This window comes from Ceratotherium simum, chromosome 13 (genome assembly GCF_057802395.1).
Source record: "Ceratotherium simum simum isolate JZ-2026a chromosome 13, ASM5780239v1, whole genome shotgun sequence".
Taxonomy (NCBI): Eukaryota; Metazoa; Chordata; class Mammalia; order Perissodactyla; family Rhinocerotidae; genus Ceratotherium; species Ceratotherium simum.
This window is the reverse complement of record NC_141912.1, coordinates 45,993,729-46,013,296: the sequence shown is the minus strand read 5'-3', so window position 1 is coordinate 46,013,296 and position 19,568 is coordinate 45,993,729. Positions and strand designations below refer to the sequence as shown.

The window sequence follows — 19,568 nt, the reverse complement described above, 5'->3', positions numbered from 1 at the left end:
AATTGATACCACTAGATTAGGTGCTGAGGTGGCTGCCACTCTGAAAAAATGAGATTCCAACAAGAAGAATGTCAGCCTTAGATTCAGGAGTCTTATTAGACGGATTTGGAGGGAATCCATTCACATAAGGGGAAATTGGGACAATTGACTTGCGCACCTAATCAGACAACCAACAGGTGTGGGAAGTGGATGGAAAACAAGCCAAAATATATAAGCATTTCTGCATGAATGCTGGAAGCCCAACAACAGCAAAAAGAAACACTTGGCATCCAGTAGATCCATAACTCGACTGGTGTCCCCACAAGCAACTGGTTACAAGAAAGGAATGCAGAAGATTCTATAAGCTATTCCCTGAAGACATCATCCCAATGTGTAGCCAGGGCCAAAAAGACCAATAAAATTCCAGGCACATCATCAGCATGATTGCTTTTTAGAAAATATATAGATACTTTATCCAACTCCTCAAGAAAAGCATGGCGCAACCCAACTAGGGTAATTTGCGTTGTTCTCATTCTCTTACCTTGGAAAGACATAACAAGCCAGGTGAGGCAACTCAGAAAACAAAGAGAGAAATCAGAGCAAAAGAAGCAAGAGGAAGAGAGTGAGGGAGAGAGAAATGAGGGACAGACTGAAGTATTTCAAAGAAGGGGGTTGAAATAATTAAAGTGATAGGAGTTTCTTCAACAGGGAACACTTGGAAGGGATGTTACCAATATCTGCAAAATATCCGCGAAATTACAAAGGAGAAAACAAGATGGCCATGCTCTTTCCCTGGTGGCTCCCTTCCTTCTTCCCACTCATAGGAGCTTAGAGAAAGTAGTATGGGGACTAACAAAAAGCACACTCTATCCACTAAAGCAACGTATATTTAAAGGATATCTCACAGGTATAATGTTCACATTTATCCACGGGAAACTCTTGGAACTTGTTATTCCATTATGAGAATCTGATAGATGTTATAAATAACTCAAGACAGGTTAGAAAAAATTATAGATAAATTTGAGAACTTGATGTAAGGAGACTGCAGCTCTTCATATATTCATATATCTTTCGCCAAAGAACAGTCAGTTTCTTAAAGGGAAAGTTGTCTTCAACCAGAAGCATGATTCTGGAGAGCATTACTCAAGTGCGTTCACATTTCTCCATTAGTTTGCTGGTTCCTGGAGGCAAGGACTAGGTCTTATACTCCTTTATGTCCATCTATAGCTCCTGTCTAGCACACTGCCTTCTATTTATTCAGCAGTCATTAATGTTTGCTAAAACAAACTTAATTCCATTAGTTCATGGCAAGAGCTGGTAAATATGGTCTCTCTACAAGCCTTCTGGGTACTTTCAATGTTCTCTTTGGATCCATAAGATTATCCCCTAACAATCTTTACGTTTCTTGTCACCTGGAGAACATTTTTTTTCTGTGATTTTTTTAACTTCTTTGCAAGATCCAACCTATCTGATTTCCCAAGCTTTCCATCTAAGCCTTTTTATAAAAGTGTGCAATTTGAATAACAAAATAAATTCAGCCTTAGCCTATTGTGATACTAGGAAATAGTACCAATCAACTTCAAAACAAATCCCAGGGTTAGTGCATCCAAATAAAACAGCAGTCAACCAACAGTTTTCTTCAGAGCATGACCATTGGTGCTGAACCTATGAAGGAAAAGGAATATCCATGAGCTGTTGGCATTTGTCATCATCCTCTTTGAAGAGCAACCAACCAGGACACAGGAGATGCAAAGTCTAAGTCCAATTCTATCAGGAAAGCATCTGTGGCCTCAGGTGAATAATTTAGCCTCTCTGGACCTCAGTTTCTTCATCTGTGAAATGCAGAGGTTACTGACTAAGGTCATAACACCCAAATCCCAGAGTTCTATCCCCTTAAATCTATGGGTTAAGAAAAATTCTTTTTATAGAATATGAGGTTTTGATCTGTATTTGGGAAGACAGATTCTCCAACTTACTCTAACTTATTATTGCTCCATAAGATATTTGGAAGCCCAGAAAAGACAGTGTGGCGGGCAAGGGAGTAAGGAGGGTTGTATAAGGCAAGAGTTTAATAATAAACCCCTCTTAAGCTCCCCTGATGCTAGAAGAAAACTGGTTTCCTGTGTGATGTGACCATACTTCATATCACATTTCCATATTCATATGTATCAATGAGACAGCCCTCCAAGAAGAACTATTCCTTCTGAGAATGTTCTTAAGGCCCATCCTCTATTCCACTATTGGATGAAAAACTCCTGGAGAGTAGAGACCTTAGGCCACAGTCCTGAAATGGTTCAAGAGGTAGAGAAGCAGAGTCCTGTGTGAAAAGAATGGGGCTAAGAGAGCTGTAAGAAGAAATGGGCTGTGGAGAAACACGAGAAGTCTTGCTGAAGAAGTCAGAGATGTGTGGCTCCTTCTAGCTGCAAACCCACAAGAAGAGAGAAGCCTGTCCTAGAAGATTCTACAATCTTCTCAGAACTCCAGTTCTTTATACCAGCACATAGGACTGAAATAAGTGAATGACATGTCAGGCAGTGCAATACCACTGGGCCAAGACAAAGAAAATGAGAACAAGAAAGGGCATGCTCTTTAAAGGCTCATGGACTAGAATGGTAGTGCTTGGCTCATGATAAATGCTGTAAGAATGTTTGTAAGTAAATAAAATAAAAATAAAAGTCCTTGTTGTTCAAAACCCATGTGAAATATGAGCCTGCCACAGACATCTTGAAATGTTTTCAGCAGTGTTATCTACAAGACTTTCTTCATGCGTATAAACAATAGGCCTGAGCTGTGACTGTGTTATGACAAGAACGAATCCTGAAAGGTTTTGTTCACTTGCCGCCAACTTCATATGAATTGAAGGCATGCTTTGCCCTGTGGCAAAAGAGGATACAACAAAGTAGAATGTGTGGTCTCTGCCCACAAGAAGATTGCAATCCAATTGTTAAGGTGAATTATACGTGTGCCCAAAGTTAAATATCCACCCAAGAGATACCATCAGACAATGTAGGAAATACCAAATGACTGATACAGACAGGAAGTGCAATAAACAAGGAGAGTGCGGAGGAGAAGGTCAGGGAAGGTTTCACGGAGAAGGGCTTTGAATTGTGAGTATGAGGGGCACAGTGGAGAGGGAAGGAGAGACTTCCAAAAAGCTGGAAGAGTGAGTATAGGCACCAACATTGGAGGAGAATGAGCAATTCAAGCAGGCTAGCATGGAGAATCACCATTTGGCAGCAGTGAGAAATAACATTGCAATGACTGGGTGGGTCAGTGCGCCAGGCTAAGCAATTTGGATTTTACCCTATAAGTAGCAGAGAATCCTTAAAAGTAAACTATGTAAGACAGGCTCTTTGTCATCCGAATTTCCCTAAGTGAGTCTAAGATATTGATCATTTCTGTCAGTGGTAGTCCTTGCTCCTAGTAGCCGTGGAAACACTATTCAGAGGTGCCCTCATCCGATGATATTTTAACAGATCTATTTCCTAAGTTTCAAGCACCCTTGCAACCTTGAATAAGACCCTAGAATTAGAAGAAATCTAAGAAGTTACCAAACTCTATTTCTCAATCAATGCAGAAATTTTTTCTACAAGACACTCAAGAGCAATGTATTCCCCCGGCTGGCACAGTACACTGCAAGTAGGAGGAGCTCAAGAAGGGTTAGTGAGTGGACAAACGAATCCAACCATTTCATGGTCATTTGGATCTCACTTGCAGGGTTGGGCAGCATTTACTCCTTAGAAAGTTCTTTCTTGGAGTTAAAGTCTGTCTCCCTATTTCTACCACCCATTGGTTCTAGCTCTGTCATCCAAAAAACATAACAAATCTACTCATTCTTCCATGTCACTGCTGTTTTGGAGACATTTACTGGGTCCAAATAAACATCTTCAGATCCTTCATAGAGCTTGAAGGAACCAACCCACTCTTGTGAATAATGCTGGATTCCCTTGTCTCCCTTTTAATTCACTGAGAAAGATGGGTTGCATAACGGGTTGGATTATAGGTTCTGCTGTGGTGGGGAGGGGAGTGTCTCCCAGAGACCAGATCCATGAGTCCCTGAACCTTTGCATGTTTCCCCGGTGTGTGTGCTCTGTCTCAACTGCAGCCGAGGCCATGTGGCCACTTTCCAATGAGCCTGATCCCTTCTCCCCACAAGCCCCTAGACTCCCATGCTGTAGAGTCTATGGATCTCTCATCCTCTCACTGCTTCCATTTCCATCAGATGGCATTTCCCCAGGGAGGAGCTTTCTCAATGTTCTGCTGGCAGCCTTTGCTGCTAGCATCTCTGTCTATTCTAAATCTCAGCCATTACCATTTAAGCCCACTTCCTCCAGCTTGGTCCCCAGCGCCTCACGCAAGCAAAAGCAGCTGGTTCCTCATCCTCCACACCATAATCCTTCAAATCCTCGAAAGCCTTCCTCGAAAGCCTAAATCACAATTTCACCAATGTCACCACACCCCTAAGCTTCGGGGAATGCTCAGCCACAAAACAACCCTTCACCTTCTAAGGCAGAGGATCATAGTCAGCATTTCTGAAAAACAAAACAGAAAATACCTAAGCTCATCATACTTAATAAACATAAAAATTGTTTCTGGAACTTTTGTTTTTTTATATACAGTAATAGTTTTTTTTAGTTATATACATATGTATCCTATATCTATACACATAAATATTCTTTATGCACTGAAATGAAATGTTAGGTGTTTTTGTTATTGTGGGTTTTGGTCAAAAGAGTTTGATAAACACAGTTTTCCACCTGCCCAAAGCTACGGCTGTCCCTAACTATGTCTGAGCCTATAGCGCTTCGTAATAGAGGGTTTCTGAAGATGGACACCACATCCATCTTGTTCACCATGGCATCCTCACTCAGTATCTGCATAAAGTAGCTGTCTATAAATATTTGCTAAATGAATGAAAACCACTCACTGGCTGGGTGACCTCTGGGACTTAGTTCTTTCATTTATAAAATGAGTTTTCAGCACTTCTTGGTGAACTCTGATCCCCTCAAACCCTACCCTATGAATCCATGACCATCTCTGGGTCCCAGAAAATGCTTTTGCAATGGCAAAGATGGGCTCTGGTAACTCCTGTCTTCCCCCAAACTCACGCTGTACGAATAACCACCTCTGGGTAGGAAGTGTGAGGATAAGCTGGTGCTGAAAATGAGCTAAGAAAAAAAAATAAGGTAAATCCTGCCCAGTGTATGTCAGGCTGTGGTTTGTACTAGATTAATGAAAGGCCCACATGGCATAGTTGTGTTTACAGTGAGCTTATAGGAGTTTTCCCTTAAGGTAGGGAAAGGGGATTGGGTTAAACAAATTATTTAGCTTTTCCTGACCTGAACCGGCAACAGTGATGGGGAGCTGTAGCTGAGGAATGGCCTTCCCAATTTCAGCCCAGATTATGCTCACCTTGAGTTCCTTTGCAACCAGATGTTGGTCTTCCATCGGGGAGGTAGAAGGCAATTCCTAGGTGCTATCTAAGAAGGTCTAAACCCCCAAATTGCTTCCTGTGGTAAAATTGTACCTTGTCCAATTGTGTAGAAGTGACTTCCAGCTACAAGGCAGCAAGTAGCTGGTATTATAGGAATTAAATAATCACCTACTTGCAAGTAAGCAAATTTGATGGCCCAGAACTAGAATCCTGTTATCTTCATTGCTATCACCCAGCTCTTCTTCCTGAAACAGAAAGACTTCATGGAGTTACATGCAGCCCACATTTACAGGAGGGTAATATCCTATAGTTCTGTTAAAAAGAAAACAGAAATCCTATCTACTGAGTCTACACAACTTCAAAAATCTAGTTTGAGTTAACATTTTACTGAATGGATTCAATGAATGACATGTTGCACTGGCATATTTGACTTTGGTCTGAAAGCAAATTAATTTTAACTACAGCTTGGGGAGTGTGGATATAATTTAGCTTAGTTTTTATGGCTGATTTTTTTCAAGTCAATCCATAGCCATTGCCAGTTTCCCTTTACTCTCTGAAGATATTTTTAGGTATGAGACTATATTAACAGGATGTATGTAATTTATTGGCAGAACTTTTCTGTCAACCCGTCAGTCATTTTTGATTCCAAATTACATGGGCCCAACTCAGGTCTGGGATGCATTCACATTAAATGATTGTGGATCATTTATTTCAGAAATGATAGGTTGGAGAAAATGTGCTTTGCACATGAGAAATGAAATCCCACAGCACATCAAGTTTCCTGTTTCCCTGAGATCCTCATTTTTCCATTTAGCCTCTATTTTAACTTTTCCTCCCTCTTACTTAAAGGTCTTGAGAGGATCCAAAGACAGACCAGGAAAGGCCTAGCCACCCACTCCCCGGCCCCAGGTTGAATAAGACCACACTCCTAGACAGTAGGAAGGAAATAATCACAAACAAAACTGACACTTTGTATCACCCTTGGGAGTTCAGCAAGGTAATGAGAGGAGGTGTGATGACCCACATTTTGCAGGCTCACCTGGATTAGGTGACTTAGCCAAGATCATACAGGAAGGAAAAGGGGAGCCAGAAGATAAACACGTGCTCTCAGGACCCTGCACTCTTTTCCTAGAAATGGTTCCCAGTGTTTGTGTGTCTCCCCATGGTTTATGTTACCGAGTGCCACACCTGTATCGATATACCAAACTCCATATCAGTCAGGGCTCAGTCAGAGAAGCACAACCTCCAGTGGTGATGTGGAGGGTGGGATAGGTTCTGTGGGTAGGCCTCACGGTCATGGAAGTGAGTTATGCAGCTTCTTTAAGTCTTTTCCTGCTGTCAGGGTGGGCAGTAGGGAGGAGAAGAAGGAGATGACGTGAGAGAGGTCAAAACAAACAGGACCGGGGTGCAGCTCTCACCGCCTCCCGTCTTGACGATGTGGGGCCCTTTCCTGCAGAGCAACTGTCATACCTGGCCCAGGAGCTGGAGAAGCTGAAGGAGGAGGGCAGTGTGGAAGCTGCCCTGGGCCAGCGAGGCCAGCCAGCAGAACAGCGCCGAGAGCGTCTGCTCATACTTTTGTTAACAAAGCTGGCATGAAAACAATTACACAGATTTGCCTTTGTGACAGTTCTTAGATACAGTCGTGTGCCGCATAATGGCGTTTCCGTCAACAATGGACTGCATATACGACAGCGGTCTCATAAGATAAGTACCATGGAGCCTAAGTGTGCAGTAGTCTATACCATCTAGGTTTGTATAAGTACACTTTATGATGTCCACACAATGACAAAATCACCTAATAATGCATTTCTTACAATGTATCCCTGTCGTTAAGAGATGCATGACTGATTTTTATTACTATTTAGATATTTAAGTTTTTAATAGAGGTATAATTTACATATTGTGAATCTTATGTGTAACTCTGATTGGTTCTGACAAATGCATACATCCACCTAATACATACCCCATCAAGATATAGCATACTTCCATTACTCCAGAAAGTTCCCTCCCAGTCAACACCCCTTCCCACTACCATCACCAGAGGTAGTCACTGTTCTAATTTCTTTGGCAATAGATTTGCTTTGCCTGTAGTAGAACTCTATATAAATGCAATCATACAGTATTTACCCTTTTTTGATATGGATTCTTTTACTTAACATAACATTTGTAAGATTGTCTATGCTGTTACATGTATCAGTAGACCATTCCTTTTTATTGCTGAGTAGTATTTCATTATGTGAATATACTGAAATTTACCCATTCACCTGCTGATGGATGTTTGGGGTGTTTTCACTTTAAGGCTATTATGAACACAGCTACTGTGATTAGTTTTGTACAAAGCCTTTGGGGGGTAGGAGGACATGTGATTTCACTTGGGTAAATACTGAAGAGTGAAATTATTAAGTCATAAGGTAGGGGTATGTTTAACTTTATTAGAAATTGCGAGGCTATTTTTCAAAGTGAGATGTTATGGGCTGAACTTCACCCCTCCAAAATTCATGTGTTGAAGTCTTAACCCCCAGTACCTCAGAATGTGACTGTATTTGGAGATAGTCTTTAAAGCAGTAATTAAGTTAAAATGAGGCCCTTAGAATGGGCCCTACTCCAATACAATTAATGTCCTCATAAGAAGAGGAGATGAGGATACAGAGACACACAGAGGGAAGACCATGTGACAATACAGGGAGAAGCTGGCTGTCTATAAGCCAAAGAGAAAGGCCTCAGAAGAAACCAATCCTGCCAACACCTTGATCTCAGACTTCTAGCCTCTAGAATTGTGAGAAAATAAATATGTGTTGTTTAAACTACTCAGTCAGCAATACTTTGTTATGGCAGTCTTAGCAGACTAAGACATGTTAATACCATTTTTATACTCCCAACAGTATTGTATGTGAGTTCTGGTTGCTCCACATGCTCGTCAACACTCAGCGTTGACAGCATTTTTATTTTTAGCCCTTCTAGTGAGTGAATAATGCACATAATTGTGATTTTCATTTGCATTTCTCTGATGACTAGTAATGTTCAGCATTATTTTGTGTGCTTATTGGCCATTCATTTACCTTCTTTTGAGAAGTGCCTGTACAAGTTTTGTCTTTATTATTTAGTTGTAGAAGTTCTTTACATATTCTGAACACAAGTCCTATAACAAATAATGCATTGCTAACATTTTCTCCAGTCTAAGACTTGCCCATTCATTTCCTTAACAGTAGCTTTTGAAGAGTAGAAGTTTTTAGTTTTAATAAACTCCAATGTATCACCTTTTTATGATTCTTATTTCCTATGCACTCTCTAAGAAATCTTTCCTTACTTCAAGGTCAAAAAGATCATCTAAAAACTTTATAGTTTTAACTTTCATGTTCATGTCTATGATCCATTTCAAACAAATTTATGTATATGGTGTGAGGTATGGAATAAGGTTCATTTTTTCCATATATGTTCCAGCACAATTTGTTGAAAAGGCAATTTTTGCCATTGGATTTATTTGGCAACTTTGTCAAAAATCAATTAACCATATACACATTAGGTTTACTTCTGGAGTTTATTCTGTTTCATTGAATTGTGAGTAAGAACAGAAAAAGCCAATCGGATAGGTTGACGTGCCAGGACAGGGCTCCCTTCAAAGGCTCTCCCACTCAGTGAAGAACACCAGCATCCATCCTGTGGCACCAGCCAGTGAGAGACATCATTACCTCTCACCTGTAGGAACATCTAGCTGCCCAGGGGCTACCTGCATGCTTACTGGCCTCTCTCCAAACCATTTTCTACACAAACATCAGATCCCGTTACCACTTAAAATCCTTCAGCAACTACTCATTTTTCTTAACATAGATCCTTAATTCTTTTCTATAGTTTGTAACAAGGCCCTTTATGGTCTCTGCTATAAGTATGCTGGACTTCTTCAGTCCCTTGTTTTCTCCTGGCATCAGGACTTTTCATACTGCTCCCTGTGTGGCTTCTCTTCCTTCCTCAGACAGCTGCTACTCCTCCTTTAGCTCAAGTATCACTTCTTCAGAGAACCCTCCTTTTACCTCTCTAGTTAGATCAATCCCTCTCTTATAGGCTCCTATAGCACCTCTGCTTTACAGCGTTCATCACAGTGGAAATTTTTCATTTTATATTTTTTATCATTTGATTAACTTCTCTCTTCCTTGTTGTCCTCTACATACCATGAGGACAAGGATTGTGTCTGGATTTTTCTCACTAATATCTCAGTACCTAGTTCAGTGCCTGACATGTAGAAGTTGCTTGGTAAATATTTGTTGGGTGAATGAATGAAAAGTAAAGAAGCTAAGGAAAAGGGAGGACATGAACTTGCTTCTCTTTCTGTTAGCCTCTCATTCCCCCACCACTTGCCACCGCCACCATGTCCAATCCATCTTCAAAATGTAGATTCTGCCTAAGTCTGATCACTTCTCACCATCACTGGCCACCAGCCTGGTCCAAGCCACCACCAATCTCAACTGGACCACTCTAAGAGCTTCCCTGCTGGCTTCCCTTGTACCCTGTGTTAGTCCATTCAGGCTGTTATAACAAAATACCACACACTGGGTAGTTTACAAACATCAGAAATTTATCTCTCACCATTCTGGAAGCTGGAAGTCCAAGATCAGGGTGCCAGCATGGTTGGGTTCTGGTGCAAGCCCTCTCCTGGCTGCAAATGGCCAACTTCTTGCTGTGTCCACACATGACGGAAGGGACTAGGAAGCTTTCTCTGGCTGCTTTTATAAGGGGACTAATCTCATTCATGTGGGTGGAGCCAAAGGCCCCACTTCCTAATACCATCACCTTAGGGGTTAGGTTTCAACATATGAATTTTGGAGGGACTCAAACATTCAGACCTAAGTTCATTTTGGAACTATCAGCATGAATCTTTTAAAATATACTCCCCACTTGACACCATGCAATGGCTCACCACAACAATCAGGGAATATTCGAACTTTTTATTACTCATCTAAGATGCTTGGCTACCATTTCCAACTCATCCCCTGCTACTGTCACCTTCAATCATCCCACTGGACATTCTTCCATTTCCTCAACACACCAAACCCAGTCCTGCCTCAGGGACTTGGCCGTTGATACGCTCTGCCTGGAGTTCACTTCCCCCATGTTGCTGTCTCCCCTCTTCAGGCCTCATCTCAAATGCCACCTCCTCAGAGAGGCCTTCCCTGACCATCCTAGTTAAATTAGTCCCCATCCCACCCCCATCCCTTTCCATTGCCTGATAACCTTTTTTCTTTTATAGGAACTTTGACTTTCTGACATACTACATCTGTCTTGTCTTATCTTCCAGGGCAGACTGTAAGCCCCACAAAGCAGACACGGACTTGTTCAACACTCCATATTGAGAACCCAGAAAAGGAGCACACAGAAGGTATTTAATAATTTATTTATTGACCAGAGAAAGGAAAGAGGAGAGAACGAGCGTTCAGGCACTGCTAGGCACATAGCAGCTGCTTAACAAATAATGTTATTATATTTCTAAAGATATGTAATTATTAAAACTATAATAAAGTGATCTTCAGGTGATTACAATTCTCAGCTTAAGACACGTAAAAGTGGAGTTTAAAAAACAAGTATAAATTATAAGCAGGTTAAAAACATCCCTATTTTCAGGCATTAATTAGATTACTCACTTTAACCTATGGTTTCCTTTTCCATTCGTTATTACAGTTTTTAAACTGGTTGTTTATTGAAATCTATATCCTGAAATTTTTCTGGAAAACAAAAACTAAGTGGTTGAAAGTCTTCAGATGAAATAATATAAAGTAATAATTTAAATAATTTAAAGTAATGATTTAAAGTAATCCTCGTCCCTGGATGTCTTGCTGTGCTACAGTTCCCATCCCTAAATTTCCATGAATATTCCTTTGTAGCTAAAACAATCATCTTATTTGATTGAACTAAAATGATCCTCTTGTTTAATAGAACTCCTTCACTGGGTGTCTATACCTTGCAATTAATCATAAAAACCTGAAAAGTACAGCTCTTCTGTTTTGTGAACTTTTTTCACTTAGCTGCATAATGTGAAAATCTTCTCACGCCAATAGACAAATATCTGAATAATGTTAAATGGCTACATATAGATTGAGTGGTTAAAACATAAAATCTAGCCAGTATTCTATAATTTGACTTTTAAGTTTCAGGGTATTGCTGTTCTCCTCATTTTACTGGAGTTTTTTCTTCTGTTTTTGATTGAAATCTCAAACTGGATTTTGATTAGAAGACAAAACCTGAAAGTTTTCCCTTAGAAAAATAGAAAACTTGAAAAGGCAAAAGACTTAGAATGAAATGATTCAAAACAGTATGGGGGCATTTTATGTGTTCATGGTGTCAATAATATACCTGTGCGGGGAGCGGGCTTTGGAACTGTACGAAAAGAGAGCTGATGTCACAGGGAGCTGCGGTCACACAGCCTGTGTCCTGCTCAGTGTGAGAAGGGAGGTGGACGGTGCCTGTCCCTTCTGCTGCCTTTGGCAGAAGACTATGCTTCTAAGAGCCCAATCGCAAAACTCGGATACTAGCTATCCCTAAATAGGATAATTGGATCTCTCTTTCTCAAATCATAGGTTTGAGAAATTCCTTACTAAAGTGTGTTTTCCCTAAAATTAATTCTATTTTTAACTTTCTTTTATAGCTGGTGCAAATGCAGCCCTGGGTACTTAACTCAGGTAAGTGTGCTTCAGGGTGGGATTGCTCATGCTTCTCTCAGCTTGCTTTTCCCCAGTTGTTACTAAGCCTTTGAATGGAATGGATTTTAAAGGTTCAGAGTGTTCGCTTAACCACATTAATTATACCAGATAAATGGAATTTCCAGAAGTTTAAGTCATTTAGGAGGGTAATGACAGGCAAAGGTCTGTGGTCTAGAAAACAGACGGAATGAAGACCAAGAAGTTTCTGGGGTGTTAGTACAAGTCACCACACCACTCTGAGCCTAACGAAAGGGTTGGAGTCAGTGTTCTCCAGTATTTCCCTAAATTCTGAGATTTTGTGCCCCAGTTGTCTGTGGAAGAATTCAAACCACTTTCCTAAAAAACTGAATCACTTATTAAGTAAATTTGCAAATTCTCACTTTTCTTGGACATGTTGAAAAAAAAAGTCATTCCTTTATGACTTCCTTTAAACTGCTGTGCAATGAGGAATTAATTTTACTTATACTTGAGCTTCAGCCCTCATGAAGAGAACATTCTCAGCACGGACGTCTCTGTGGATCAGCATAGCCTTGCTGTCATTTTAAATAATTCAATTGAGTTTAATAGCAAGTGTTTAATTTAACACATTGACTGAGATTCACCAATCCAAGGCACCATGACTAAAGACACTGTGGGAAATAACGGAAATGGATGCATTTCTGTCTTGTTTCATTCAGATGACTATCTGAATTCATCTCCCTTGCCTGAGTTAGAGAACTCTCTAGATCTTCTCTCTTCTCATTCCTGGTTGCCTTGGGCACATGTATGCATATGTGATGTGTGCTTATAGGCCTACAGAAAGCTGAACTGATGAGGATCCAGCAGGACATCAGACAGGAATTGAAGGTGAGAAAACAGAGAATTAACTTAAAGATCTTTTCAAAGTGTTGCTCACTATTTCTATAGCAAAAGAGCAATTTTAACCCCCCAAAATAAGATGAAGGCTCTGCTACCTCTCTTGTATCATAAAAATTTGGGAAGAGGAATCTTCAAAGATGGAAGAGACCTGTGTGACTGAAGCAGTCATGTTGACATTTTATGGAAGGGAAGCCTATTAGAAGACAAATCCCAGAGCCTAGGGGAAGGAGGTTTGCTGGAATTGTTGCTCAATATCAGCTAAACCTTGAGTTCTGCAAGGTCTGGTTGGGCAATGAAGGGGGCATAATGTGATAATATGGTAATGAGTTTGCAATTTACCTTTCTTGACTCAACCTGATTTCACACTTAGTGCTGATTTCACACTTAAAGTATGGAATAGGAACTTGGAAAAGAGGCAGAGAGATCTAATTTAGGGCTGATGTCCCATAGTCAGATTGGTCCCAGGTTTTAACTTTTAGAGGACACCTCCTGAGGAATTGTAATACAGACACAGGGGAAAAAACTCAAATCTAATGCTTTGTCTATGTCTTTAGAGTTGTGAAAAAAGATTTTGAAAGCAATGACATCAGTACTCAATCCAAGCAACTCAACTTAGAAATATGTCGTCCTAGGAGAATCTACACTTTTTCTTAAATCTCCATTGGTCATTTGGCCCTAGAGAATAATCATTTGTCATCTAGGTAGAAGTCAATTCCCACAGTCTCCTGCTGCAATCCATTTTTTGAAGAATGTAAATTCTATGTGGAGCTTAATTGCTTCCATCAATGTTTTTGTGAAAAAGGCAAAAACAAGAGAATATAACATGGGAATATTGCCCATGAATATCTTATAACCTGCATTTTGTTTTACTAGTAGGATTTTTTAGCATTTAATTATATAGAGTTTAATTTATATTATTTATACACATTTCAATGAATTTTCCATATGGATAATATCCTCTTTGCTTCTAGTACTTTTTTCTTAGTGGCAGATATCCTTTACATTATTACATACTTTAAATATTTACGTACGTACATGCATAATTACATACTTTGGAACTTCAGGCACTGAGCTTGCAACGTTATAATGCATTAAATGACACTTAGATAGAAAATTAAAGAGAGATTGTAAAAAATTTAATGAGAGTAGATGTTGTTTTGTTAAATGCCTAAGTGTAAGAGTAAAAACATTTTAAAACTAAGCTTAGCTTGAAGCTTCCCAGCAGCCTAGGCAAAAAGGGAAACATGATATTTGTTAATGAGACAAAGTCTTTCCCTGGTGCTAAAATATACCCATAATATTACACAGAGCCCTCTATATGAGACCTTGAAAATACAATGGATGTCTTTAGCCTGAGTTTCATAGAAGACACAAAACCTGTCTTCAATATGGCGATAAAATAAAATCTGAGGGCATATTATCCATCAAGATGGACAGGAAACTTGAGCACTAGCTTTGTTCCGATAGTGTGGGCTTGGAATAAATGAGATCCTATCATGATCCTGGGCAAAACCCAGCTCTTCCCATGGCAGTTTCCAGGGCAATAGCAATAACACAAGCAGTAAAGGTAAGATTTCCCCAGAGAAAGATGCAAGTCCCAGGAGCAGAACCCAATGCATAGATGAGGCCTGAGCTAAGTAAAGATGACTAATAGGCTTACGTGGTCAGGGATATGGGTTTCCTTCTGCTACCAAGATGCAACTTTGCAAGTCTCAAGGTATTTGTGCCTGAAAGCAGAGAGAAGAGTGTAGTGCAACCACCCAACCCAGGTGGAAGTGACAGATGGTCACTTGGCAAAATAACTGAACTTGGTTAAAACTTTGTGATTGTGAATCATAATTTTCAACACAGGAAAAACAAGCCCCTGTGATGCAGGTTGTATCACAAAACTCAACTCACTCTTTCTAAACTACTTACTCTAACTACTAACTACCAACTATTTTCTAATCTACTGCCCCTCTTTTTCCCATTTGTAACACATACTCCCAGCAACCATTACCCCTAAAACTCCTGAAATTTAACTCAATATGGATTGTCACTCAAGTGTCGTTTATCTAATCTAACAGTCTCTGTCTTTTAATTAGCATGTACAGGCCATTTATATTTAATGTAATTATTAACATGGTTGGATTTAGATCTATCATTTTATTATTTTCTGTTTGTCCTTATATTTTTTCCCCTTTTTCCTGCCTTCTTTTGGATTATTTGAACAATTTATTTGTTCACTTTTTGACTACATTTCACTGTATTTTTTTAGTGGTTGTTCTAGGGATCACACAACTAACTTTCACAAACTAAATAAAGTTAATATTTTACTTGAAGTGAGATATAGAAAACTTCAAGTAATATTTAGATGGCTTACCACCATATATGTCCCTTTACACATCCCCTTTTTGTTATAATTGACATATATATTGCATCTGCATACACCAAAATTATAATTTTTTTAACAGCCATATGTATTTTAGGGAACATAAGACAAAAATAGTCTTATAGTAGTTACCCATATATTTACCATTTCTGTTGCTCTTCTTTCATTCCTGAAATACAAAATTTTCCTCTGATAGTCTCTTCTTCTTGAAGACATTTCTTTAGCATCTTTTACAGTAGGTTTGCTGGCAAAAATTCTCTTAGTTTTCTACCACCTGAGAAGGTCTTTATTTCATCTTCATTCTCCAGGACTATGTTTTTTTAATGTATAATTCTACATTGATAGTTCCTTTCTTTCAGCACTTTGAAGATATTATTCTACTGTCTTTTGGCCTCCCATTATTTTTGATGATATATTTGCCGTCATTCGAATTTTTGTTTTCCGATATGTAATATGGTGTTTTTCTCTAGATATCGTAGAGATTTTTTCCCCTTATCTTCAGTTTCCAGCAATTTCATTAGATGTATTTGGGTTTGGTTTTCTTTGGGTTTATGTTGTTTGGGGTTTGCAGAGATCCTTGAATCTATATATTTGTATTTTCACCAAATTTTGAAAGTATTAGATTTTGTTTCTTCAAATTTTTCATACCAATCTCTATATTATCATTCCAAAACTCCATTGACATAAATTTTAAAACTTCTGATATTGTCCTAGAGCTCCGTGAGATTCTTCGCATTTTTTTCAATCATTTTTTCTGTTCTTCAGATTGGATAATTTCTATTAATCTATGTTCAAATTTACTCACTCTTTTCTCTGTCATCTCCATTTTGCTATCGAGCCTATTCAATAAATTTTATTTTGGATATTGTACTTCTAAAATGTCCATTTGATTTTTTGTGTGTGTGAGGAAGATCATCCCTGAGCTAATATCTGATGCCAATCCTCCTCTTTTTGCTGAGGAAGATTGGCCCAGAGCTAACATCCATGCCCATCTTCCTCTACTCTATATGGGACACCACCACAGCATGGCTTGACACACGGTGCATCGGTGCGCACCTGGGATCCAAACCTGCAAACCCTCGGGCTGCCAAAGCAGAGAGTGTGCACTTAACTGCTGCACCACTGGGCCAGGCCCCATTTGATTTTTTATTTGTATTTCTCGACTGATAATGTCTCTCTTTCCATTCATTTCAAAAGCGTTTACCTTTGTCCCAAAGAGCACAGCTTTAATAGTTGCTTTAATGTCTTTGCCTGATAATTCCAGCATCTAGGTCACCATATGTTTGACATCTGTAAATTGTTCTTTCCTTTGAAATTGGTCCCATTTTTGTGTTTTTTTATATGTAAATTAATTTTGGATTGCATTTTGGAAATATGAATATTGTGTTATGATACTCTGGGTCCTGTTAAAATCGTCTTGAAATGTTTCATATTCTGATTATTATACAATCAACCAGTTTAGGTTCATACTACAAGTCCTGCCTTGCTTCTTGTGGGTATTGGTTCCTGCGGCACTTCAGTTTTCGTAGCCTTTGCTCTGCTTTTTGGTTTGTCCCACTCAGAAGTTAACCTGGACCTGAGCAGTTTATGTGTTGGTTCATTTCTCAAAGACTTTTGCTATATGCTTCTTTGGCTCTGACCTACACATTCATAGCTCAGGGTGAGCCCAGGATTTTTGTTCCTTGGGGATTTTTCTCTTCCAGCATTCTCCCCTAAGGCATTTCCTCCATATCTTCTACCTCCTTGTGACTCCTCTCCCCAGTTCTTCTGGCAATAAATATGGGTTTCTCTCAGAGCTTTAGCCTCCTATGCTGTTATGTACTTCTGTGTAGTACATACGCAGTGAAGCTGCCTCAGGGGAAAGTACAAAAGAAAAGAGAAAAAAATGGATTTCTTCCACACATTTTGGACCACAGGAGCGCATCTTCCCATTTTTTTCTAAACAGAGATATGGGTTTTCTCTTGAGATTCTAGGTACCTCATCTATCACCTTGATGGTAGTATAGTTCCACAGCAGGGGCAAACCTTGTGGTGGCCAGGATAGAGAGAAGATAATAAAAGGAAGAAAGAAACGGGGATTCCCTCAAACTCTTATGCTCACCGGGGCCCCTTTTTCTGGTCCTCTGACCAGAAAGAAAGAGTTTCTGCCAGAGATTTTGCTGTTATTGCCCACTGAGCAGTCCCTCACGATTCAGGCCACCCTCACTGTCAAATCAGGGCTGTGAGACTGGTAGAAGGTAGGATCTTCAAGCTTTGTTTCCTTTTCCAATATGCCTACTATTGTTTCATTCTTCTTTCGCTGGCTTTATTGAGATATAATTGACATATAACATTGTGCAAATTTAAGGCGTATGATGTGATGATTTGTTATACATATATATTGCAAAATGATTACCACAATAAAGTTAGTTAATACATCCAACACTTCACATACAGTTATATGCCACATAACGACATTTTGGCCAATAACACATTGTATACACAATTCTGTTCCCATAAGATTAGTGTCATATAGCCTAGATGTGTAGTGGGTTATATATACCATCCAGGTTTGTGTAAGTATACTCTATGATGTTCATAGGATGAAACAGCCTAACAATGCATTTGAAGGTATCCTTGAAGAACGTATCCTTGTCATTAAGTGATGCATGACTGTTATCTTTTTTTTTTCTTTGATGTTATGAGAACTTTTAAGATCTCTTCTTAACAACTTTCAAATATACAATATAGTATTGTATATTTGTACCATGCTGTACATTAGATCCCCAGAACTTATTCTTAAAACTGGAGGTTTATATCCTTTGACTATCTTCACCCATTTTCCCCACCCCCTGCCCCTAGTAACCACCAATCTACACTCTGTTTCTATGAGTTTGATATTTTTCTATATATCACATATAACTGATATCATGCAGTATTTGTCTTTTTCAGTCTGACTTATTTTACTTAGCGTAATGCCCTCAAGCTTCATCCATGTTGTCACAAATGGAAGGATTTTCTTCTTTTTTATGGCTGAATAATATTCCACTGTATATATGTGCTACCTTTTTTTATCCATTCACCCATTGATAGACACATAGGTTGTCTTCATGTCTTGGTTATTGTAAACAATGCTGCAATGAACATGGGGATGCAGATATCTCTTTCACATAGTGATTTTATTTACTTTGGCTATATAGCTGGAAGAGGAATTGCTGGATCATATGGTAGTTCTATTTTGAATTTTTTGAGGAACCTCCATACTGTTTTCCACAATGATTGTACCAATTTACAATCCCTCGTACAGTGCACATCCTTGCCAACACTTGTTATCTCTAGTCTTTTTGATAATAGGCATTCTAACAGATATGAAGTGATATCTCATTGTGGTTTTGGTTTGCATTTTCCTGATGATTAACAATGTTGAGCACCTTTTCATGTACCTGTTGGCCATTTGTATATCTTATCTGGAAAAATGTCTATTCATGTCCTTTGACCATTTTTTAATCAGATTATTTGGTTTTTCACTATTGAGTTGTTTGAGTTCATTATACACTTTGGATATTAACCCCTTATCAGATATATGATTTGCAAATATTTTTTCTCATCTGTAGGTTGCTTTTTGATTTTGTTGGTGGTTTCCTTTTCTGTGCAGAAGCTTTTCAGTTTGATGTAGTCCCACTTGTTTATTTTTGCTTTTGTTGTTTGTGCTTTTAGTGTCATATCCAAAAAATCATTGCCAAGACAATGACAAGGAGCTTTTTCCCTATGTTTTCTTCTAGGAGTTTTATGGTCTCAGGTCTTGAATTTAAGTCTTTAATCCATTTTGAGTTAATTTTTGTGAGCGGTGTAAAAGACAGTCATCTAGTTTCATTCTTTTGCTTTAGACATGTTTTTATAATTTATTTCTAATTTAATTCCAGAGTGGTCAGAATACATACTCTGTATGATATCAGTCTTTTTATATTTATTGATACCTGTTTTGTGGCCCAGAATAGGATCAAGCTTAATTAAAGTTGCAGGTACTTGAAAAGAATTTGTCCTCTGCAGTTGTTGGGTGGGGTATTCTACAAATGTCAATTAGATAAGTTAATTGATGGTGTTAATAAAGTCTTCCATGCTTTAACTGATTTTCTCCTTGTTCTAGCAGTTACTGAAAGAGAGTGTCAAAGTCTCCAATTATAATTGTGGAATTGCCTTTTACTTTCTTAGTTCTGTAAGTTTTTTGCTTTATATTTTCTGAAGTCTTGTTATTAGG

General features: G+C 38.9%; 1 long non-coding RNA gene across 1 annotated transcript in view; it reads left to right on the top strand.

Moving 5' to 3' along the window:
- LOC147915713 (uncharacterized) overlaps positions 1-19,568 on the top strand; it is a 78,806-nt gene that overhangs the window by 51,510 nt on the left and 7,728 nt on the right. The window contains exons 2-4 of the long non-coding RNA XR_015553904.1: positions 10,704-10,784; positions 12,048-12,081; positions 12,893-12,948. This is a non-coding gene — a long non-coding RNA (uncharacterized LOC147915713). The remainder of the gene's footprint in view (positions 1-10,703; positions 10,785-12,047; positions 12,082-12,892; positions 12,949-19,568) is intronic.